The following is a 26,699-nucleotide window of genomic DNA, read 5'->3' as shown; positions in this document are numbered from 1 at the left end:
GAGGACTTCCCATTGGTAGATGGCTGGGTGCTCATCTCCTGGCTTCTCTCTCCATAGGAACCGTAACAGGGGCTTGTCCGCCTCTACTAATCTCACCTGCAGGAACATTCCTTTAATGTCCCCGCTGATGGCCACCTTTTCCTGGCGGAAGCGGAGTAGAACGCCGAGTAGGGAGGGGCCGAGTGTGGGACCGGGCAGTAACTCTTTATTCAGATTTTGGGATCCGATCTGGTAGCTGCAGTTAAATACTATGCGGTCTTTACCGTTGTGATGGACCTTGTGGTGGGGCACGTACCACGATTCAGTGGTCTGGTCAGCCTCTTTAATGTCCATCTTTGTGACGTGTCCCGCTGTGATGAGCTTCTCAATCTCAGCGCGGTATACACTCTCTTGGGCGGGGTTCTTGGCTAAGCGCCGCTCCGTGTTCAGCAGGTACCGTTCTATGGCGTCTGTCTTGGCGTGGAAAGTAGGCATTCCTTCTCGCCGCAGGAGTGGCGTGGCGTATCTCAACACGCCGTTGACCGGGACTCTCTTGGTCCCTGTCTCGAGGAGGTGAATGGCGTAAATGTCATCTTTAGAGCGAATGTCTTTCTTTCCATTCTTAAAGGGCATTTGTTCCAAGCTCCATAGCCGCTCTACGTGTTGCAGGAGTGCGGTTTCTCCCTCTGTGACTCGGGAGTGGAGACATCTAGTGGCTGTACTTCGGTTGAGAGATTTGGCGAGCGGGCCTTGGAGAGTCCATCCCAAACGGGTCTCGACTGCTGCAGGACAGCCTCGGGGTCCGGTATGAACCCGGTCTATCGGGACAATGAGGTCTGCATGGTCAGAGCCTATCAACAGGGTCGGCATAGCATTGTCTATGAGCGGGATCGGTAACTTGCGCAGATGTGCATATTTCTCCATCAGCTTGGCGACGGGGTATGTGTACCGCGACAGTCCTATTTCTTGGCTGGTGAAAGCGTCTGCAATCTGGTACCGTCGCTCAGGCTGGCCGCTTGCTGCGATAGAGAATGAGACATTCTCGCCCTTTATCGTCTTCAAATCTCGTCTTATTGTCCGAATTGTCATTTGGGTTTCGCTTCCCCGCAGCCCTAGCTGGGCCGCAGCGGAGGCGAGCAGCAGGGTCTTCTCTGACCCGTCATCGAGGACGGCGTAAGTGTCCAGGACTTTATTCTGGTAGCTTAGTGTCACACGCACTACTTTTAGGAGTACTCGGGCTCCACTGCTGCTGGCGGGATCGATGTACATGACGCTCGCTTTGCGGCTGGATGGTGCAGGTGAAGGGCGCCGTCTGTTACTGTCGTGAAGTATGTCCAGATGGGCTCCATCGCACTTGGTGCACCTTTTCTTTAAGCGGCATTCGGCTGCCATGTGTGAGCGCGCACAGCGAAAACAGCGCTTGTTGGACTTTATCCATTGACCTGCTTCCTCCGCGTTCAGCTTGGGGAAGGAGTCACATTGCGCTAGCCAGTGTTCTTTCTCACAGTAGGGGCACACTATCTTCCACTTCTCCGTTCTGGAGGGGGTACTGTGGCTCCTGCTGCTCGGTACTGACTCCGATTGGTGCATCACAGTCACCGATCTTCTTCCATCATTTAGTCGTCTGGTTCCTTCTCTGGAGCCAGGGGTGCTCCGTCCGAATGTATCTAGCCGTAGGCTGCTGACTTCTCTCGCCAGGAAGTCTGCTAGATCGAGGAGGTTCGGTTCGGGGCCATTCGGGTCTCTGTGGTCCCTCTGCCGCCTAAAGCGCTCCTGACGAGCGGGCGGCAGCTTCTCCAGGATCCTTTCCACATTTGAGTTGGCGTAAAGTTCATACTTCCCCTTCTCTCTTTGCGCTCCCAACATCCCTACCAGGGACTGCACTCTGATGGACAGGTCGTCCAGTGCTCGATTGTCTATTGCTGGGGGTAAGCGGTCGATGTGTCGGATCTCCTGGATCACGTAATCCCATATGCGCCCATACCTCTGGTCCAATGCTACCAGCGCTGCTGTGTATGGGGTGGTGGAAGTCGCGTAGGCGAGCGCTATATTATGTGCGCGGGGCACCTTTAAGTGCTGCAGTAGGATGGCGTATTTGTGGCGTTCATCCAATACATCCACCAACATGGTCTCCAGACACATGCGGAGTTCTGTATACTGGGCCCGGTTCTCTTGGGTGAAGTCGGGTACCATAGGCGTGCCAATGTATGACGCTGACTGTGGATACATCGGCGAGCGTTGGGGGGGAGGCCTCCTAGGCGAGTCTCCTCCCGCTCCTTGGTATGGGCTGGTACCGGCAGTGTACCATGGCCCGCTTGTCCAGGTGCTGTTCCTCGGTGCGGGTCGTGCGTCGTGCTCACCCGTGTATAGAGTCGGGGGTCTGTAGCGCAGCTCCGCGGGAGTATAGCCTGGGCTGTACCGGACCTCCTGGTCCGGTAGAGTACTGTGCTGTCTTCGGGCGCGGTTCTCCTCCTCTTCCTCTTCGTCTTCAGTTAGGTCATCCAGTGCTTGTAGTCTCTGGTTTAGCCTCTCCACAGGATATGCTGCTCCTTCCCGGTTGCTAGGTCTCGCTTGGACCGGTGGGGGGAGGTGGTCTGTGGGGGGTATAGACCTCGTCTGTTGGTCAAGTTCAGGGTTGTTTACTCTGCTAGGGGATGCCGCCCTGGAGGTGTGTCTAGACGAGTTCCTGGAGCCTCTGGCGGAGGGAGAGGGTGTTGTCCGTCTGATCAGCTGTTCTATTAGTTGCGCTTGCTGTCTGTCGCGCTCTGCGTCCCGTAGAGCACCAGCAGCTGCTCGCTGGCTGTCTGCTCGGTCTCGGGCCACATTCTCTTCCATCTGAATGCGTCTTATTTCCAGGCGTATGTGCTCTTCTTCGCTCCGTTGCTGTAGCTGCAATCGATCGCGTTCACCCTGGAGTCTATCGCGTTCAGTAGAGGCTTTCAGGCTGACGAGGAATGCCTGCTGTAGGGTCCTCTCTGCCTCGCTGGGAGAAGGCGGTTGTATAGGGGAGCCTTCCCTCGGGGTACTCCTTGCGGAGCCTTGGAGCTCTATCTCCACGGTGCTCTCCCCGTCTTCTTCCGTGCCGAGTTCTCTCTCGGTAGCGTTGTATTCCTCCCGGGACTCATCGGGGACTACTTCTTCAGTACTGGCGGGGTGTGAAGTCATGTCTAGTTCCCACTGGTCCCCACCGTGAACTTGGTCAGTTACATTAGAGCCCGTAGGGGCCTCTATGGTCGGGGTAGTCTGGGCGTTGGGGTTAGACATACTTTTACTTTCTAGTTTTACCGCGTTTACTGTTAGTAGAAGACTAGGTTGTTGACTGACAGCGTAAGCCTCTAAGTACTGAGGGAGCCGTCGTTCGCGCTGCGGGCGTTGGTTAGGAGGATCGTTTCGTGGAGTGTTCATCATAGGCCATTTCAATATTAATAACACTATATTAATATTACACTAATTACCCTCCGGCTCGAAGGACCAATTGTAACTGAGGGGTACAATTCCCTGACTGTATTACTAGATATGATACTTACTACCACTACCTTTGTACTTAATATTCGGCCACCCAGTACACGGCATAAATATATTATCATGAACACTCTCACGTAGATGAAACGGATCCAACACAAATGTACGAATTAGAAACAGGTCTTTATTTCCTACACAGCGATGGTGTGTAGAATAAGCACTTAATCACTTAATTACATTTATGAATTGAAATAGTATGCACTTTTATGGCAAGGAGTATTCGTCGGTATATCAATAGATAATGTCCAATCTCTGAAGGCGCAGGTGGTAAATATACGACCTGGAATAGTTAAGGAATAACAGCAAAGATACTTTAATGATTATAGGCTGGATACACTAGAGGGGGTTAATCCGGTCGCTTGTAAGCCGACAGGAGTAGGAGGGGGGGGGGGGTAGAATCCAGCTGCCTCGTCCGGCCAAGGGTATCCCAGGAGAACCCACTGTAGTGCCGTTCAATGCGCCGGCGATCCTTGGACCACAGATGAAAGCAGGTGGACTCTTTGTGGGCCGGCTCTCTCCGGTCCACGGGGGAGAGATGTGGAGAGACCTCGTCTTGCAGAGCGTCTCCTCACCTTGCGTCCTCTCCAGGGGGGGGGGGTTCCAACACACGGTAGTGTCGGGGGTCTTTATCCATAGAATAATCAAAGTATCCAAAGCATAATCCGTGCCTGGGAAGGCGGGCTGTCGTCGGTAGAATAATCCGGTATACAGGTCCACTCGCTCGTCGGCTCTGGGGCTCCTCGGGTGCAGCTTCACATAGGGTCAACCACCCTGGGTAAGCAGCCAGTTCTCTGCCCGAAACGATGGGGTACTGACTACGGTAGTATTCTCACCGCACGAAGCACTATATATTAACAGACTATTATTAGCTTAATAGACTACGTCCAACTCGACGATATAGTGCCAAATATGACTATTCAAATATTAATATACACGATGTCTCAATACCGATGGTAGGCCGAACTTGGCCTTACTCCCACACGTGGCATCGCGGGGAGGCTTTACGTCTGTGACTCTATTGGAGGGTAAGAAACTGGACTGAAAAGAAAGTCCTACTTTAGTAGCGCAGTATATATACGCACTATGAACAAATAGTCCCATTAGTGGTGCGGTAGCCAAATTCCTACGCGGAACTAGGACTTGTTCGTACATGTCGAGCGGTACGTTTGAACTGGGTCTGAGGGGTATGGCAGCCTGGCACCAAGGTCTCGACCAATAGTAGAATGGAGACTATTATGGGATGTTCAGTAGGCTAGAATGGATATTCAATGCATATTGTACAAGGAATATACAAGGGATATCAGGGAATATTAGAGAATATACAAATACAATTAAATATATATATATAAATAAATATATATATTCGGTTTAATCTGGCCCTTCACAACAATGATGATGATGACGACATAATAGGGGATCCTGATTATCTGCCCCAAACAAGCAGAGGTGATTGGGGATCTTTCCTTTGGATCTACGGACGAGGAGGAGATGCCCTCAACAAGCACATCTGCTTAGAAGAAGAAAAAGGGAAAAGCACCCTAAGGTGCCGTGTCCACAGATAGCGTTTTTTTTTTCAAGGCGGACCGCTTTGAAAATCATAAAAATATGCACGCCCAGAGCGTTTCCAGAACTCCGGACCTCAATCTGCTTGAGTCTCGCGACTCCCGCGGCTCCGCCACTTGCTTGATTTTGATTGGTCGTCGAAAAAAGTTACCTTGATGAGCGGCGCTCCTCTCCAAAAGTTTAACTATTTTCAACTTTATGCGCTGGGAGCGCTCCACCCAAAAAACGCTAGCCGCCGAGAGCGCTAAAACGCGAGGCGCGGCGCTGGGAAAAGGAGCGCGCCTGTCGCGAGCTGACAACTTATAAAAAGCTGGCTGTGGACACCATAGATATATCTATGGTGGACACGGCCCCGAAAAACAGTCAACGTGGAAGAGCCGAATGACACCCCCGACACAAAGTCAAAGAAGAAGAAAATGACAGAAAAAGAATTTAAGAAAAAATAATTGCATGTTTAGTTTAGTTTACTCAGTTTATTTGATCAGGGACAGTGCATATCAATCAACAGTTATACATTTATAAATTAATACAAATAATAAAAAATAAAAAAAACTGTAAATATGCCAACATTAGCAGGGTTGCTAGTTTTCAGTTGTAGTCCCCGGGCTAGATGTTTAAGCCAGAAAAGAAAACAGAAAAATAGAAGGACATTAAAGCTAATATAAAAAACTGTTTAAAACATATTCTCTGTACATTCACTCACTAGGCACAAATCAAAGCTATACATGTATAAGCACCGTATAGGCAGGCACACATACAGTATAACATTAGTTACATAACATAACAGTTACAGTATAACATATTTATTGGTAAAGAGATTTGCACTACAACTCATACCTCATTGCACCTTACCCTAAGTTGTACCTCATCCCATTTCTGCATTGTACTGTGTATTGTATTGTAACTCAGTTACTAATTTTTCTACTCTGTATTGTATATTGTATAATGTATATTGAACACTTCTGTTTACACTTGTTTACGTACTTTTGACTTTCTATTTTATACTTATCTATTTTTATCTAGCACACTCTCTCAGGAGCAAAACAGAAAAAAAGCATTTCATATAAAGGTATTCTGTATTTTTGTATGACAACTAATAAAGAAACTTGAAACTTGAAACTTTTCTTTTTATCCACTTTTCTGTATTTTCCTCCCATCCCAATTGAGTCGTTATGCCAAGTTATTGCGCACATGTGCCCCCCACTGGTCGGTCTAGGGAGCCCTGAAGTCTATCACATGCTTCCTCCGAGACATAGAAGACAGCCAGCAGCCTCTTTTTTCACCTGACAGCGAGGACTCTCTCTGGGGAAGTGTAACATGTGGGAAGTCACACTACCTCCACCATCTCCCTCCCTCGCTGTGCAGGCACCCTGACCGACCTGTAGGAGTCGCTGTTTACAACGACCAGATTATCACCCACCGGCTTCCCTCCCGCTGACTCTGCCAATTGTGCCAGTATGATGACCGGCCCAAGCCGGAGGCAACGCTGACAGCCAGATTCGATACCAGTGTCTCTGCGGTGGTAGACAGACGCTTAGACCGCTGTGCTACCCGGCCGCTTGAAACTTGAAACTTGAAACTTGAAACTTGAAACATGAAACATATACATAATCATAAATCACATAACCACATAATCACAATAAGGACAGTCAGGCTAGTGGGCAAGCATGTCCATGTGTTCATCAATGTCCCCTGCACAAAACCTGTCAAATAGCATTGTTTCCCCATGGCCTCCGATTGCAGAAAGCGTATCACAACAACCAGTGAAGGCGTGACAAGAGCGCAGGTAGTGCCTCTGTCTTTCAGAGAGAGCCGCTTTGATCCTCACGACGTCGTAAGAGCCCGTCGACGTGAGACGAGTGGACGGTTGGTGCTTGAGCTCTGGTGCACCAGCGTGACCAGATTCAGATTCAGATTCCTTTATTGTCACGTCATTCAGTACCTTACAGCAAAAAAGAAATAAGAAGTGAAATTCACTTTGTTGCGGTTCCCCCGACCATAGCAGTGTGACCGATCGTATGGTACTCCTCTCTTGCGTTGTGTAATATTTGTCGATGCCCCGAGGGAGAGTCGAACCCGGGTCTCCCACGCCGTGGGCGACGACATAGACGGCTGCACTAAGAGGTGAATTCACTCCTGGGTACTGTATCTATGTGTCTTTTAACCCCGTTATGGGAAAGTGAGTTTAACTCGCAGCCCGCTTACTGCCACAGTCACTTCTCAACACATGTGTTTATCGTGGCTGTGGATATTACTCACGGACCTCCGTAGTAGCACCCACTCCCCACACTTTATATTTATTGATGAAGGATTGCACTACAACTCGTACACCTTACTGTAAATTGTACCTAAATTGTACCTCATCCCATTTCTGCTTTGCACTATATAGTATTGTACATTAGTACACTGCATAGTATTGTATATTATATGGTAACTCAGTTACGTCTATTCTGCATCGAACATTGTACATATGTCCATACTGAACACTGTGACCTCATTTTCTACTTCTAAATTACATGCTATACTATGTTATTTGATACTATCTTGTCTAGCACAGTCTCTGGAGCGTAACAGTAAGAAGCATTTTGTATGAAAGTATTCTGTACTTCTGTATGACAACTATTAAAGAAACTTGAAACTTGAAACTTGAAACTACAGCAGCATCCAATATAAAATAAATTAAATAAAATTTGCATAGAATTAACATAAAATAAGATAAAATATGACTAAAATAAAGATGACTATATACAGTTTCACAAATGGAGGACGTGGAGCACTTCACCTACCTAGGGAGTAACATCAGCAGGGATGGAGGAGCAGACGGGGACATGGAGGGCACGCATCAGCAAAGCACAGGTATAGCATTCAGGATACTCAGGCCAATCTGGTTGTCCAAGCAACTCTCCAACAACACCAAGCTACGGATCTTCAATACCAACGTGAAGACTGTCCTGCTCTATGGCTCTGAGACGTGGAAGACGGCCGAGGGCCTCACAGGCAAGATCCAGCTGTCTGTCAACAAATGCCTGCGCTACATCCTCAAGCTGTGGTGGCCCATCAAAACCACAAATGCTGTGGAGGATTTTGAAATTTGAAGGATAAACCCCTTGAGATATGCTATCTCGTTTTCGAGGGGGTCCTTAACATAAGATACAAAACATACAATACAATACATAACAAAACAAAACACAGGACAACAAAATACACTTATACACTGACAGACGCTCTCCCAAGCTCACACCCACAGTCCACACTGATTCCTCCCAAGAGGATCGTCAATATATATATATATGTTCCCATATAAGTGTACAATGTACATACAAAATTACAGTTTGATCTGTAAAACATGTAAACCCTAACACAGTAAATCAGTAACAGGTGCAAGTAGTCTGTAGATGAGTAAACAAAGATGTCTTAAATAACCGGTAAGAAGTGAGAGATCTGAGTGAACTAGGCAGTTTCAGCTGGTGCTATATTTAAAGGCAAGTCAACCAATAACTTTGGTGGTTCGAGGCACGACAAAGACAGAATGATCCGTGTGTCTTATCATAAGCTGAACTATATGGAATTAGGAACTGCTTTAGATAGGGGGGATAATTAAAGTAAATATACATTTGTAAACAAAAAGCAACCAATGAACATTTCTTCTGAATTGAGGAGAAAGCCAGACTAACCAGGACAGCATGCTACCACCATCAAAAGGATAAAGTGGAACTGGATAGGGCATACCCTTAGGAAGGACTCCAGCAACATCACTAGACAGGCCTGGGACTACAACCCGTGGGGGAAGAGGAAAGCCGGTAGGCCGGGAAACACCTGGAGACGTTCCACACTCCAAGACCTAAAGAACATCGGAGTGAGCTGGCAAGAAGCAAAGGCCCAGAAGAGAGTGAGATGGAGAGCTCCGGTGGACGCCCTATGCCCCCCAACGGGGTAAAGAGGATTGAGTCAAATTAAGTCATATACAGTTCTAAAAAAAGTGTGCAGTGCAGATAATAGGATGTAGATATTATAACCTACTATATCAAATTTAAATAACTAAATGGCTATGTACAGTTCCAACTAGAAAAAAAAAGTATGTTGTGTGATGTGCAATGTGCAATAATTAGCAGTGGGTAAGATTTGGGATGCTCGATATTGGCTTTTTTTTACCGATATCCGATATACCGATATTGTCCAACTCATAATTTCCGATACCGATATCAACCGATACCGATATATGCAGGGTTTTCCCCCCCAAAAAACGGAATAATTTCAGGTAATTAACATTACATATAACTTGTCGTGGAATTAACACAACATTATGCATACTTTTGACAATAAATAAAATAAGAATTTGTTCTTACTTGCTTGCCTGGGTAAATAAAGGTTAAATAAATGTAAAAAAAGAAGAAAAAAAATTAAACCTGACACCGATCATTTTTGATATTATATTTTTAATGGCGTGTTTCACAAGTGTATGGGGGGGGGGGTTAGAGCAGAGAAGGAGAGGGGTAGCAGAGAGGGGGGGGGGGGGGGGTGGCAATGGTCTCTGTTGACGAGTCTGATGGCTTTCTTGGGGGGGAAAAGACTGTTCTTCAGCCGGTTGGTTCTGGTTCTGTGTGACTGCGGTATCGCTTTCCAGACCGCATCAGCTGCAGAACAGTCCACGGTCCGGGTGATTCAAGTCCTTGATGATTTTCCGGGACTTTTTTGACGCACCGGCGCTCGTAAATATCCTGGATGGATGGAGGGAAGCTCACATCCACACTTATTTTGGGCTGTGTCCTCACAACAACTCTCCCCGGCACCACGTCCGGCACGCCCATGTCCTCTGCCCCCCCCCGCACCCGAAACTAGAACAAGATATGTGCAAAGCGTCTCGAAGTGTGCAAAGAAGTCAGTGAACTTAACAACTGGCAAGTTATTTAACATTATGCTAATACTCTATTTGAACCCTTTCACTACCACACGACCTAACCGTCTGTAGTGTGGTAGTGAAAGGGTTAACCTTCTGTGGTGTGGCAGTGAAAGGGTTAACTTTCTGTATTGACACAGTGAAAGGGTTGACCCTTTGGTAGTGTGGTAGTGAAAGGGTTATAATGTAAGTAAAATACTTACAAAGATGTCACTGACCTCAACAGAGTCATCTCTGCAGCAGCAGCAGCCCATGCCGTTCTCACAATCGAAGTGTCTGTTCCACGGTGATCTGACGTCTCTGGAACGTTGAAGAGAGGAGGTGGATGAGCCCGGGTCTCCCACGCCGTGGGCGACGACATAGACCGCTGCACTAAGAGGTGAATTCACTCCTGGGTACCGTATCTATGTGTCTTTTAACCCTGTTATGGGGAAGTGAGTTTAACTCGCAGCCCGCTTACTGCCACAGTCACTTCTCAACACATGTGTTTATCGTGGCTGTGGATATATTACTCACGGACCTCCGTTACAGCAGCATCCAATATAAAATAAATTAAATAAAATGTGCATAGAATTAACATAAAATAAGATAAAATATGACTAAAATAAAGATGACTATATACAGTTTCACAAATGGAGGACGTGGAGCACTTCACCTACCTAGGGAGTAACATCAGCAGGGATGGAGGAGCAGACGGGGACATGGAGGCACGCATCAGCAAAGCACAGGTATAGCATTCAGGATACTCAGGCCAATCTGGTTGTCCAAGCAACTCTCCAACAACACCAAGCTACGGATCTTCAATACCAACGTGAAGACTGTCCACTGCTCTATGGCTCTGAGACGTGGAAGACGGCCGAGGGCCTCACAGGCAAGATCCAGCTGTCTGTCAACAAATGCCTGCGCTACATCCTCAAGCTGTGGTGGCCCATCAAAACCACAAATGCTGTGGAGGATTTTGAAATTTGAAGGATAAACCCCTTGAGATATGCTATCTCGTTTTCGAGGGGGTCCTTAACATAAGATACAAAACATACAATACAATACATAACAAAACAAAACACAGGACAACAAAATACACTTATACACTGACAGACGCTCTCCCAAGCTCACACCCACAGTCCACACTGATTCCTCCCAAGAGGATCGTCAATATATATATATATATGTTCCCATATAAGTGTACAATGTACATACAAAATTACAGTTTGATCTGTAAAACATGTAAACCCTAACACAGTAAATCAGTAACAGGTGCAAGTAGTCTGTAGATGAGTAAACAAAGATGTCTTAAATAACCGGTAAGAAGTGAGAGATCTGAGTGAACTAGGCAGTTTCAGCTGGTGCTATATTTAAAGGCAAGTCAACCAATAACTTTGGTGGTTCGAGGCACGACAAAGACAGAATGATCCGTGTGTCTTATCATAAGCTGAACTATATGGAATTAGGAACTGCTTTAGATAGGGGGGATAATTAAAGTAAATATACATTTGTAAACAAAAAGCAACCAATGAACATTTCTTCTGAATTGAGGAGAAAGCCAGACTAACCAGGACAGCATGCTACCACCATCAAAAGGATAAAGTGGAACTGGATAGGGCATACTCTTAGGAAGGACTCCAGCAACATCACTAGACAGGCCTTGGACTACAACCCGTGGGGGAAGAGGAAAGCCGGTAGGCCGGGAAACACCTGGAGACGTTCCACACTCCAAGACCTAAAGAACATCGGAGTGAGCTGGCAAGAAGCAAAGGCCCAGAAGAGAGTGAGATGGAGAGCTCCGGTGGATGCCCTATGCCCCCCAACGGGGTAAAGAGGATTGAGTCAAATGAAGTCATATACAGTTCTAAAAAAAGTGTGCAGTGCAGATAATAGGATGTAGATATTATAACCTACTATATCAAATTTAAATAACTAAATGGCTATGTACAGTTCCAACTAGAAGAAAAAAAAGTATGTTGTGTGATGTGCAATGTGCAATAATTAGCAGTGGGTAAAATTTGGGATGCTCGATATTGGCTTTTTTACCGATATCCGATATACCGATATTGTCCAACTCATAATTTCCGATACCGATATCAACCGATACCGATATATGCAGGGTTTTCCCCCCCAAAAAACGGAATAATTTCAGGTAATTAACATTACATATAACTTGTCGTGGAATTAACACAACATTATGCATACTTTTGACAATAAATAAAATAAGAATTTGTTCTTACTTGCTTGCCGGGGTAAATAAAGGTTAAATAAATGTAAAAAAGAAGAAAAAAAATTAAACCTGACACCGATCATTTTTGATATTACATTTTGAATGGCGTGTTTCACAAGTGTATGGGGGGGGGGGGGGTTAGAGCAGAGAAGGATAGGGGTAGCAGAGAGGGGGGGGGGGGGTGGCAATGGGCTCTGTTGACGAGTCTGATGGCTTTCTTGGGGGGAAAAAGACTGTTCTTCAGCCGGTTGGTTCTGGTTCTGTGTGACTGCGGTATCGCTTTCCAGACCGCATCAGCTGCAGAACAGTCCATGGTCCGGGTGATTAAAGTCCTTGATGATTTTCCGGGACTTTTTTCTCTTTATTGGTCTTTTTCCCCCTCCATTTTCCTCCGATTTTCTCCCATCCCAATGTTAGTCGTATGCCAATTCCCAGTCCCTTCCTGGTCGCTGCGCACTTACCCCCCACAGTTAGATCATTTGGGAGAGTGGAGGCTACCACGTGCTTCCTCCGACACACGTCCAGCCAATCACCGCTTCTTTTCACCTGGCAGCGCGGATTCTCATTGAGAGGGCGTAGCGTGTGGGAGGACCACACTATCCCCCTCACGTCCAATCCGCGCTTAGCAGGCGCCCCGACCGAACTGTAGGAGTCGCTGTTTACAACGACCCGGACCCACCCCGCCAGCTTCTCCCACCCTCTGATACAGCCAATTGTATCAGTGCAGACGGCCAGCCAAGCTGGTGACAACCCCGGAGCTGTGAGCTGGATTCGAACAGGCGAACCGAGCTCACAGCTCCGGGGCTGGTGACGAACGCAATCTCCGCTCGACCACCTAACCGCCCTTTTCCGGGACTTTTTTGACGCACCGGCTCTCGTAAATATCCTGGATGGATGGAGGGAAGCTCACATCCACACTTATTTTGGGCTGTGTCCTCACAACAACTCTCCCCAGCACGTCCGGCACGCCCATATGTCCTCTGCCCCCGCACCCGAAACTAGAACAAGATATGTGCAAAGCGTCTCGAAGTGTGCAAAGAAGACAGTGAACTTAACAACTGGCAAGTGATTTAACATTATGCTAATACTCTATTTGAACCCTCTTTCACTACCACACGACCTAACCGTCGTCTGTAGTGTGGTAGTGAAAGGGTTAACCTTCTGTGGTGTGGCAGTGAAAGGGTTAACTTTCTGTATTGACACAGTGAAAGGGTTGACCCTTTGGTAGTGTGGTAGTGAAAGGGTTAATGTAAGTAAAATACTTACAAAGATGTCACTGACCTCAACAGAGTCATCTCTGCAGCAGCAGCAGCCCATGCCGTTCTCACAATCGAAGTGTCTGTTCCACGGTGATCTGACGTCTCTGGAACGTTGAAGAGAGGAGGTGGATGAGCTCAAGCTTGTTGAACTTTGCCCCTTGGTTGATTGATTGATTGATTGATTGAATGAAAACTTTATTTAACAGATTGCAGAATGGGTACAATACAGTACGGCTCAGTTAAGGGGATGCAGACCAGAGAAAGACTTTCGTCTTGTTTACATCAGGGTCCCCCCCCATTTTCAATTCATCATAACATATATGACATACACGACATACAGATAGACAGTACTGCTACATCTAGACATTTATGACATACCAGATCTACAAATATACAGTACTGTCTGTTTATGAGTACAAACATTTTCTAAAAATAGAGTATATACATTTGAGGGGGAAGAAACTGTACATTGGAGAAGGTTGGGTAGGTGGTATGAAATGTATCATATCCGGGCAAATCTGTAGATCACAGCAGGAGTTCTTAGTATACGCCGGATGTGGTCATGATCTTTTGGCGAGCTGCTATAGCCATCAAAGACCACAATGGACCACCACAAAGACCAGCGCCTCTATCACCTGAGACAGTTAAGGACGTTCAGAGTATCGGGGAAGATACTCCACTCCTTCTATTCCGGGGCTGTAGAGAGCATCTTGACTGGAAACATCACTGCCTGGTTTGGAAACAGCACGGCACAGGACAGGAAGGCCCTACAGAGAGTGGTGCGCTCAGCAGAGCGTACTACGGGTATTGCACTACCACCCCTGCAGGTCCTATATAACAGGAGGTGCAAATCCAGAGCCTGTAGAATAATGAAGGACCCTCACCACCCCAACAATAGACTGTTCAAGCTGCTGCGGTCAGGCAAGCGCCTACGCATACACGCAGCAAGAACAGAGAGACTAAGGCTCAGCTTCTTCCCTCAGGCCATCAGAACACTGAACACTGAACTCTCCACTCACAAGTACACATGAGCACACACATACACACACACAACACACATGCTGCATTCGCTCACACACAAACGGTCACTATGGAAAGGACACTTTAAAGGAACGAGGAAAATAAAGGTCACTTTAAGGAAAGAACTGATGTGGTTTTTGTATAGTATAGCAAGTATACATAAGGATATAGGGTAAAACTGTATATTGTATAGTAGTGTACATAGGACCCAGTGCCTTAATTCGTAGCTAACATTGTATTGCATTATCTCAGGACTTTAACATGTCTATTTTGTCATGCCTATTTTATTACCTGTTTATTATGTCTATTTTATTATTTAGTATTATTGCACAATCAAAGCGGGGATGGCCACCCTCATTTCACTGTATGCCCTGGTATGTATGTGAAAATAAACCTCTTGAATCTTGAATCAATGATCTTCTGAGTGCGACTGCCAAGATACTGCATGTAGCTCAGGTAACTGTAATCTCCAAGTCTGACCTTGTTCCCACTTCACTTGATATTCACTATCCACAACAAATCATGTTCAACCCAGATTCGGCACAAACAAGGAACTAAGCACTTTTCGCAATTATGCCACAACAATGTGGAACGCCCTACCCACAGCCGTAAGAAAATGTGATTCCCTACCCATCTTCAAAACCGCTCTCAAAGAGCACCTACGGGAGGCTGCAATTAGAAACTGGCCCCCGTAAATGTCCAAACCCCAACCCCCTCCTAATGTACAGTTTCCTCCCCATCGTATGTATATATTTTCTGTTAGGATCGCTGTTTAACTAAGATAAAGATAAGATAAGATATTCCTTTATTGATCCCCTTGGGGAAATTCAGGCATCATAGCAGCATGGGGGAAGGGGGGGGGGTGGTACAGGTATATTTGCATATGTCACAAATGTAACAGCACTGCATACCTGTATGTCATGTATGTCATAAATGTCATGATATATATCTGTATATCTGTATGTTGTGTATGTCATAAATGTCATTATAAATTGAAAATGGGGGACCCTGATGTAAACAAGACGAAAGACTTTCTCTGGTCTGCATCCCCTTAACAATTGTGTGTATTGAGCCGTACTGTATTGTACCCATTCTGCAATCTGTTAATCAATCAATCAATCAATCAATCAATCAATCAATTCAACATGTAGAGAAGCCATCCACCATCAACCACCAGGCTGGAGCAGGGCTGGTTAGTGAGGTCAAGTGGATCGGTCAACTCCTTCAGGCTGGTCTTGCAAAAGCATGCCTTGTTCGCCTTGTTCATCTTCTGGTCTTTGTTACTGAACAAGGACAAGGGGAAGGCAATTAGCTCATACTCTAATCCTGTTGAGAAGGACACAAGCAACTGCTGGTCTCGGATGTGGTCGAAGGGGTTGTTCTCCTCGAACCATTTTAGGGCAAGTTCAATCGCTTCAGCATTCAGGCCATGAACCTAGACAAACATGTCAAAACACTCACACGCACCTGCTTTTTTCACCTCAGAAATATTGCAAAACTACGCACCATCATATCTCACTCTGAACTAGAACTGTCCGTGCATGCTTTTATTTTCTCTAGGCTTGACTACTGCAACTCACTTTTCACCTGTCTCATCAAATCATCCACAGACAAACTGCAAATGGTCCAAAATGCTGCAGCCAGGCTACTCACAAGGTCAAAAAAATCATGTCACATCACTCAACATTCTGGTATCCCTGCACTGGCTCCCGGTACACTATAGAATTCACTTCAAAGTCCTCACTTTTACTTTCAGAGCACTCCACGGTCAGGCCCCTATCTACATCACTGAAGTCATCCATCCCTACACCAACACCCGCTCACTCAGATCTGCCGATCAGCACCTCCTGGTGGTCCCCGGGTCCAGGCTGAAAACAAGGGGTGACCGAGCTTTCGAGGTGACGGCACCAAGGCTCTGGAACGCTCTCCCCCTGGACCTGCGAACTGCCCCCTCTGAGAACTCTTTTAAAAGACAACTAAAAACACATTTGTTTAGACAGGCCTTTGGTCATACATAGGCACTCTTTCTTGTCCTCACTGTTCGTATAGTTTTGTTTTTTAATTAGTGACTGATGATTTTATCTAAATTCTTTTATTCTACTTTTTTTTTATCTGGTTTCACTGTTTTTTAACTGCTGTCTGTTGTTGTTGTTGTTGTTGTTGTTGTTGTTGTTGTTGTTGTCATTTATATCTGATTTAGTTTTAGTTTTTATATACTAAGCTGTAGTGGAAAGCACCCTGTGCATTCGTGCTGTGAAGGGTGCTATATAAATAAAAGTCATTCATTCATTCATTCATGTCGCTTCATCCGTGTTTTTGGCAAGGTCTTTGTGGAGTGGACCCTGTTTCTTGACACCTTCCTCCGTGCGCTTGTTGACGTCAGAGAAGTGGCTGAGGGTCTGCCGTGTACCCAGCACTTGTTGTGGCCAGATTCACTATTTCTTAACTATTAACTATTTTACTTAACTTTTTAGTACTTAAGTACATTTAAAAGTAGAAACTTTTTTTTTTAACTTTTACTCAAGTGTGTTTTTAGCCAGATACTCTGACTTTTACTTGAGTACGATTTTGAGACGGTACCCAGCCATACTTTCACTTAAGTATAATATAATATAATATAAATATAATTTATGGGTACTTTTTACACCCCTGCGCACCAGGTGCCAGATCAATCATGGCAAGAGAAACAGACAACGTGGTTTCCATGGGCAGTGAAACGATAGGTTATGTAGATAACCTAGTTATATTAGTATAGGCTAAGCGTCCCGCTCTGAGCCTTACGAGATACTCATATCTCCTGTGATACCTAATGTATCTCCCACGAACAAAAACACATGCACCCCACCTGTATGGGGCCCCGCCCCTTATGGTGGCCACCGCCCATATAACCATGACCCTGGTCATGAAACACCCTTCCTCGCCAAAACCCGTCCCAGGAAAAGATCCCTCAAGAGGGAACTCAGGGCGCGCAGAGCGGGACGCTTAGCCTATACTAATATAACTAGGTTATCTACATAACCTATCGTTATATATCGTATAGCATCGCGTCCCGCTCTGAGCCTTACGAGATAATGGGGAAGAGCGGGCGCGAGACCCGACAGATGTACCCCCTGAGGACCCGTAAGCCCACATCAAGGGGTGCGGGGAGCCCTGTCACCCCATCCTTCCTAACGAAGGGGGGGCGCAGTCAACTCCACCTGAATGCGAACAAGAGGGAGCCAGAACCCCTTGAACACACCGTACAGGCGGAACCACGTGTGACTCAACACACTGCGGCCCATACCCATACACTCCTGCTACCCGACCAAAGGACGGGAAGCAGGAAAGGCCACAGACCCCAGAACCGCCTGGGAGACAGAACCCCCGGTCATGTCCATGAGGAAAAACCTTACAAAGGAGCCCGGGGAGGACCATGAAGCTGCAGCACAGATGGCCTCCACCGAGGCCCCACCCAGGAGAGCGGCAGAGGCAGCCACCCCACGAGTGGAGTGCGCCCTGACGCCCCCAGGGGGATCCTGCCCAGCCAGCGTGTAGCAGAGGGTAACACCCTCGCACAACCAATGGGACAGGCGCTGCTCCGACAGTGCCTTACCAGCACGAGCCCCACCGTAACAGACAAAAAGCTGGTCGGTAACCCTGAAATCCTGAGTACGGCTGAGGTAAATCCCCAAGCACGGACTGGACATGACAGGTGAAGGCCCGCATCTAACTCACCAGTGTGAGGAGGAGGACGAAACGCCTGAACCACAATATCCCGGGAGCGGAAGGAACTCCGGATATTCTCAGGCACGAAAGCAGGATTAGGTCGCAGAGTGACACCGCAATCGGTCCGAAAAGACAGGCACTCTGGATGTACCGAGAGAGCACAGAGCTCACCTACGCGTTTAGCGGAAGTGACAGCCAGAAGGAACGCGGTCCTGAAGGACAGCTGTCCCAACGGCGCCCGCTCGAGCGGCTCAAACGGGGCCAAGGACAACCGACCGAGGACCAATTGAAGATCCCAAGTCGGAGCCAAGGAGCGTTGCACCGGCTTAACGCGTCGAGCGCCAAGCAGGAAACGCTTCACAAGAGGGTGGCTGAACAAGACATCCCCTCAAACCCCTCATGATAGGAGGATATAGCTGCTGCATATACCCTCACCGTCGAAGCCGACAGTCTATCAAGGAGAGACTGGAGGTAACTAAGGACAGCAACCAGGGGGCAGGAGACCGAGTCCTGGCCCCCCGCCTTACACCACACTTGGAACATACGTCATCTGCCCGCGTAAGCGCGACAGTGGAGGGAGCATGCGCATTCCAGATGGTAACACCATCAGGATCAAGAACCTGCGCCCCTCAACGTACCCGTCCCAACAACTGACCTAACAGATGTATGGGGAAGAATCCCTGGCGGCACGGCATCGGTCCCAGACCTGCCTGGCCATGTCCAGACGCAATCCTCACCCGTCAGGATGAGGGCCGCCCCGCGACAGTACACCTGCACCCACATTCTCCCTGCCGGGGATGTGGGGAGCCCTTAGGCCGCGCAGATGGAGGACGCCCATAGCCAGCCGCCCGCCGCCTGGTGCAGACAGGGGGAGCGTACTCCTCCCTGTCTGTCGATACACGACACTGACGTCGTATCGTCCGTCCTGATCAACACCATTTGTGGACCAGAAGGACCGCTTTCAACACCAACACATTGAATGTAGCGCAGACCGGGCAGCATGGTTTGCCAGCTGCCCCCTACTGCGTTGGCCCGACGCATCACCAGCGAGGGAGGCGTCGGTGAAAACGCGACGTGAGACAGCGCCGTAACCGTCCTAGGACGGAACCTCCCGAGCGTGTTGACAACACGCTCCGAGATGGATGCCCATAGCCCTCCAACCGTTGACTGGGAAGAGGAATACTCTACATCCAGTCTACAGCAACCCCAGGCTGGTAGAGACCTGCCTGGTACGAGACCTGACGATCCACCTTGACCGCGAAGGACCAGAACGTCATCAGGGCAGAACACTCCGTAACCCCGGATGACGCAGAGGCCCCAGTGCGGCCTCCACGCACTTGGTGAAGATGCGGGGAGCCAGAGAAAACCGAACGGCAGCCTCTGGTACTCATACGCTAACCCTGCAAAGGAAGCGTAGGTAAGCCCTAGGATGGAAGATCGGGGATGCGCATACGCATCCTACAGGTCTATGGAGGAGAACCAGACCCCCACCTGACAGTGTTCAACAGGTAGGAGACGATCCAAAAAATGCTGAACCTTCCCATGGGACAGGTCCAGCCTGGGTCTTACACCCCTCCCCCCCGACTTCTCGGGCAGAGAACACCGGGAGGAGAACGCCACGACGATGGCATGCTTCGTCCACAGAGATTGGATCTCGTCGACCAGAGCTGTCCCTGCTGGAGACCCCGACAACAGGGTCTGTACCAAACCTGAAAACGGGTGGGGTTGTGTAAACACAAGTCCCCGCCTCACCATTCTCTCCATCTACCTCGACATATGGTACTGCCGTAGCCATATGTGACAACACTCCCAACGCACCCGCCGTCACGTGGCGCAGGTCCGCCAGGAACTGTAGATAGTTGGCCCGGTCCCCCCCGCTGTGCGAAGACAACCCTGGAATCGTGCGAGGAGCGCGTTCCGTGTCGGAACACCTGACCCTGACACCACCCACGAGGCAATCGCACCCAAGGGGGAACCCCGACAGAAAAGGGCCTGTCTGATACGGGGGGCTTCCGATCAAAAAAGCCCCCCCACTGAACACCCCTCCAGAACATGCTGAAGGAGTTGTTCTGCAGCCGGACATGCAAGGTGTAAGGCCCCCATGGGTTCCTACACACCGTAGCCCTGCAGTGATATCACTACCACCCCAAACCATGTGAGCTGCGACCACTTGCCAATATTCCAGGAGTGGGAGCACCAACATGATACCTGGCCTGGCGAAGGCGAGGCCGGGGAAGCCCGCACTGTGTGCCTCAAAAGGTTTCGAGCCCCCCTGCTGACAACACTTAAGTTGACAGACGTAACACCAGGCTCAACCAACACAGTTCAAGGTGTGGGAGCCGCTTGACAGCACAACATTCTCACGGACAGACCCAGGCTCAGCCATCAACTGGGTGTCAGCCCCTGTCTCCATGAGAAGCGAAGAATGGGGCCGCATACGCTTCAATGAAGGTTCGCGGCCCGCAGCCAAAGGAGAACGCTCAGAGCCCCGCTTCTGGGGATACCAGAGAGAGGATTGAACGGGGAGCGGGCTGCTCGCGGCAAAATGACGACGGAGTGGTTTACCAACACCGAAATCACCCAAAATGGCCGATCCCTCGGCCGCCAAGACTGTCGGCCTCGCGATACCCTGTCGATTCTCCAACCAGGGCACCACTGGCGGGGGAAACATGGCCGCCTGTCGAGGGCCCCGTCATCGCCGCTGACGAGGCCGTGCTCTCTCTTCTTCTGGCTGCGCGGTGTGAGGCGGTGTAGGGCCTAGGACAATACCGCCCGCGCTCCAGCAGAAGACCAAAATCCCCTGCGGAGAGGGGAACCCTGAGCGGTTATAGCTTGCGGCTGGGTCAAAGCTAATAACGTCAACAACCTTGCGCGATGTGTCGACGTCGGCCGGCCCTCAAGGCCCCTCCACCAGACACCACTTCTTTAATAGAAAAAACACCAATTCGAACACAGTTCTAATCGTTGCCAATTCCATACCGTGGCGGTACAAGCCTTAACAGCCCACCAGCCACTCGCCAGGCCGACCCATGGTGTCGGCCGGGCGGGGCATTGTTTCAATATATCAAAAACAAAGGACTGACGTTAACATGGAGCACCAGTGGTGATTGCAAACAGCACCCTCCACTGTGGTGTGGACCATGAAAAGGTTAAATGAATAAAAGAGCTAAACCACAAAAACTGTAGAATGAGCAAACCCATACACACAAAGTTTAAGGGGAGACGGACCAGACCCGTCTTCATTCAAAATATTCACAACAGAACACCAGCCCTAGTTTAGCCCATTTACCAAAAAAGGTAAACAAAGCCACCCCCCCGCACTACTCCCCCAGTATACCGATTGACCGTCAGTATGAATGGTTTGAGAGGAGAGAAAGCTGTAGCAAGACAGACCTTCTCATAGCAGAGTGACAAAATGAAACAATAGCCCCCTACACAGGGCCGCCCCAGGAGATGGGGGGCCTCGCGTCTAAAAACGCACAGGGCCTCACATTTCTCCCAAGCGGCCCTGCCCTTATACTACTGCAGCCTAACGCCAGGCAATGTGGAACCCAAGACAACAATTGCCTGTGCACAGACACGCAACATGTTTACCATGTCGGCTGGACCCATAGCCCCACTACCCGACGCCAACCCAGATGGGAACACCGTTCAACAAACCCCGCCGGAACACAAGGTAATACCTGGCTAGAACCTAGCCACGACCTACCCCGTTGTCAACCCATTTACCCGAAAAAGGTAAATAGAACTCAAAACCCCACAACAGCTACCGACTGACCTTCATTGATGAACCGGGCAAGAGGCGGGAGAGTGACAACATCTCACGGCGGAGACATTAAAACAGCATAGCAATTAGCAGTAGTGATAGCATGCGGCAGTAGCGATAGCATGTTAGCATAGCTTTAGATGTTTTAGCAGCACGCCCAAGACAGCTTGGAAACCGTTCCCTGCAGAGAACGTTCACCAAACCATCTTGCCCCTGGCGCCAACACACAACAAGGTTGTGTTAACAACACAAACCAGCATTACTAACACTAATACCCATGCCTGAAGACACAGGGCCTACCTGAGTACAAGCTGGCCCGACAGCCAGCCTTGTACAGCTGAACCTCGATGTGCAGTCATCAAACGAGGAACATCACAGGCCCGTCGTGTCGCCGAAAACATGCGTCGAAGATGCCAGGGGCCAGCAACCTCCGGTAAGCTTCCAACATTATTAATCTCCCTTAATCTTTTCATTCCGCTAGCTCGTATGGTGCACGCATCCAACACGCTGGGACGAAAATAGAGGAAGGGTGTTTCATGACCAGGGTCATGGTTATATGGGCGGTGGCCACCATAAGGGGCGGGGCCCCATACAGGTGGGGTGCATGTGTTTTTGTTCGTGGGAGATACATTAGGTATCACAGGAGATATGAGTATCTCGTAAGGCTCAGAGCGGGACGCGATGCTATACGATATATAACTGTTACCCCCTGTGTGTTAGTTAGCTAACAAGTAAGATCATTTGATGATAGTACACACTCTATATATTATCTATATATGCCTATTATCAATGTAGTGACATGAACATTTCCAGTTATAAATAATAATATGTATATGATAATATATGACAATACTTACATATCAGATGTAAAATCTTCTTGTAGTATCTTGCTGACTACAACTACAACAGTTACTAGTAAACAATGAGTTACCATGGCAAGTACGTGAATACATTTCATATAAAGTATTCTGTATTTTGTTGTGACATATAATAAACAAACTTGAAACAAACTTGAAACTTGAATAAACTAGTAAAGCTATTTTATTTTATTTACATGCACGGTGCACCCAACCATATTTATTTTCATAAAGAAAAGGGTTGGCGATGAGCGGGAAAGGTTGGCGAGGCCGTTTTTCCACCAAGGAGTGCTTTTAGTGCAAAGTAAATGATTCAGAATCATGAAAACCCCTAGTTTGACGCCTCACAAGGTACTTAAGGCAGACATTAAAATGTTAAATATTTCACAGATAAGGTTCCGGGTACTCTAACTTTCAGCAGCTGTCACAGGTTTTCCGATGGGACTTGAATTTAAATCTTTTTATTAGGGCTGTCGGTTTATCGCGTTAATTCGATTAATTAATTACACCTGTTATCTCGTCACCTGTAGCGCCTGTTATCTATTCACCTGTTATCTCTTCACCTGTTATCTCTTCACCTGTAGCACCTGTTATCTCTTCACCTGTTATCTCTTCACCTGTTATCTCTTCACCTGTAGCACCTGTTATCTCTTCACCTGTAGCACCTGTTATCTCTTCACCTGTTATCTCTTCACCTGTAGCACCTGTTATCTCTTCACCTGTTATCTCTTCACCTGTTATCTCTTCACCTGTAGCACCTGTTATCTCTTCACCTGTTATCTCTTCACCTGTAGCACCTGTTATCTCTTCACCTGTTATCTCTTCACCTGTAGCACCTGTTATCTCTTCACCTGTTATCTCTTCACCTGTAGCACCTGTTATCTCTTCACCTGTTATCTCTTCACCTGCAGCACCTGTTATCTCTTCACCTGTAGCACCTGTTATCTCTTCACCTGTTATCTCTTCACCTGTTATCTCTTCACCTGTAACACCTGTTATCTCTTCACCTGTAGCACCTGTTATCTCTTCACCTGTTATCTCTTCACCTGTTATCTCTTCACCTGTAGCACCTGTTATCTCTTCACCTGTAGCACCTGTTATCTCTTCACCTGTTATCTCTTCACCTGTAGCACCTGTTATCCCTTTACCTGTAGCACCTGTTATCTCTTCACCTGTTAACTCTTCACCTGTTATCTCTTCACCTGTTAACTCTTCACCTGTTATCTCTTCACCTGTAGCACCTGTTATCTCTTCACCTGTTATCTCTTCACCTGCAGCACCTGTTAACTCTTCACCTGTTATCTCTTCACCTGTAGCACCTGTTATCTCTTCACCTGCAGCACCTGTTAACTCTTCACCTGTTATCTCTTCACCTGTAGCACCTGTTATCTCTTCACCTGTTATCTCTCCACCTGCAGCACCTGTTAACTCTTCACCTGTTATCTCTTCACCTGTAGCACCTGTTATCTCTTTACCTGTTAACTCTTCACCTGTTATCTCTTCACCTGTAGCACCTGTTATCTCTTTACCTGTTAACTCTTCACCTGTTATCTCTTCACCTGTAGCACCTGTTATCTCTTTACGACATGGTGCACAGCATACCGAACGCCCCTTTCCGCCGGGATACTGTTCTCACAGTAGACCCTTTAGGCGCCTCTCTAGTCCGCAGTGCTCCAGGTGCAGGTAGAGTTATACTCTTGGGGCCTGTTGCCTGGATTGAGGGATCAACCTCCTTGGGGGTTGTCTCCCCGGCACGCCGGCTGGCCCTGCAGTGTTGTGGGGGAGTAGCCTCTTGTAGAGTGCTTCAGAGCGGCGTGCCGAGGGGAGAAGGGCCTGCTCTTGATTTGGGCCCTGTCCGATACGCTGGTGATGTGGGGGGTGGTGTCACCAGTGACCGTCTAGTGGGGTCCCGATGCTACGGCATCGTTGGCCTCACCAGGCCCCCTTTTTTCGGGGGGTCCTGGCCCTCAGGTTGTCCTAGGGCTGGGACCTCCTCCACACTCCGCTGCTGCGGCCTTGCCACGGGGTTGGGTTTCTTGACCTCCGACCCCGTGATGTTGGGGGCTGTGACGGAGGTGTTTTGCTTCCCGTCCGTTCCCTGGTGGCATGTGGGATGCGTGCCTGAGTGGTCGCGGGTCCTTCTGAGTGAAGGTGAGTCCCACGGTCTGCTCACCCTGTGCGTTTTGAGGTGCTAAACCCTCTTCGCACAGTCGGATCCGATTCCCTCCCATCCTCCTCTAAGGGGGTTCCAGGGGGCTCGGGTCCTCCCCGGTTCTGATGGTTGTGGGGGGCCTCAGCGGGTACATTTGTCGAGCTTCCGCTCTGCTCAGCTCCTGTGTTCCACTAAGAGCAGAGCGTAAAGCTATACGATCTATAACGTAAGGTTATTCTGTAACCCTAGTTATATGAGTATAGCGAGCGCTCTGCTCTGACTCACTGAGGACCCCGTGGTCTTTGCCTTCGGTGGTGAAAGACTTGGGAAGGAGCTGATGGTGTGGCCACGACCCCCGCTTATGTAGAGGAGCGGATGTGGGTGTGGCCAGGTGGATGGATGTGTGCATGTGGAGAAAATTATTCATTATTAGACACCTGTTATCTCTTCACCTGTTATCTCTTCACCTGTTATCTCTTTACCTGTTATCTCTTCACCTGTTATCTCTTCACCTGTTATCTCTTCACCTGTAGCACCTGTTATATCTCTACCTGCAGCACCTGTTATCTCTCTACCTGCAGCACCTGTTACCTGTTAACCACACTGCTGTGGGGCACTTCCTCCTACAGGTTCTTCTCTTTCATCTGGATGTCAAAGGTGACGGCGTCTGCCTCCGGAAGAAAAGCGGCTCAGACTTCAGCACTGTTTACACGCAACACAAAGGAGAACGTCCACCTGACGTACATCAACAGGTTCATACCCCAAAGCCAAGATTATGAAAATAGCTTCACACCTGCGCTGTGTACGGCGGTTTCGTGAGCGTCGTGCAAATGGCTGTCTCATGAGTAATTTTTGGCAAACGCTGAATTAAGATGTATGTTCCTGCGGGGGCTCCCGGATGATCCGTGTCTGCACCTCGCTGCCAAGCCTCAGATCGGGATTCAGGAATGAACGTGTGAGACGGTGGTATTTTTAGGAACAGACAAGACATCTCGCTTGCGGTGTCGTCATGTTGACAAAACCCAGGCAAGGCTCCTTTTTTTCCACCTGGCTGCGGCGAAAACGGAAGTGTTAAAAACAGCCCTTCTAAGGTTTCTCTCCTCCACATTGCCCGTGGTGCATTTTTTCCTATTGCTAGGTTTTAGTGAGTTTTTCCCTTACCTTCGCGTGGGGTATGTGTCTGGGAGTGTTGCATTTATTTAAATGTTTTTGGACTTTATGGTGTGCCACAGTGAACGAATCGGGGAGTGGACAGGAAACATTTCAATCTCTCTTCCTCTCCTCCACATTGCCTGTGGTGCGTTTTTTCCTATTGCTAGGTTTTACCTTACCTTCACGTGGGGTATGTGTCTGGGAGTGTTGCATTCATTTATTTAATTTATTTTAAATTTTTTGGACTTTACAGTGTTTTTGTTTTGTTCTTGATTTATTGTGATGTTTCTTCTTGACTTGTTTTAAAGAAGACGTGTCCGGCCCCATGGGGGACATTAACGTGTGTTGTTGTCGGGCCTCACAAATAAATTTGATTTTCCTTTCCCGTTCACCAGTGATTCTGCCCGTTAAACTGCATGTGGGGCGAGAGGTCAAAATGACATTTTACAGGAGGATTACGTTTTTGTTAACTATAGCCTAATTTCAAGAGCCACGCTGCTAACACTAAACGGCCGCATGTCATTGACCTGATCTGCGACGCTAACGAGGCCAGGCTATAGCGAGAAAGCTATTCATTTTATAATATTTATTTATTTGTGTTATTTGTCATTTCTT

This window comes from Notolepis coatsorum, assembly GCF_963971535.1.
Source record: "Notolepis coatsorum genome assembly, chromosome: 4".
In the NCBI taxonomy this organism is placed as follows: domain Eukaryota; kingdom Metazoa; phylum Chordata; class Actinopteri; order Aulopiformes; family Paralepididae; genus Notolepis; species Notolepis coatsorum.
Note: the sequence above shows the minus strand (reverse complement) of the source record.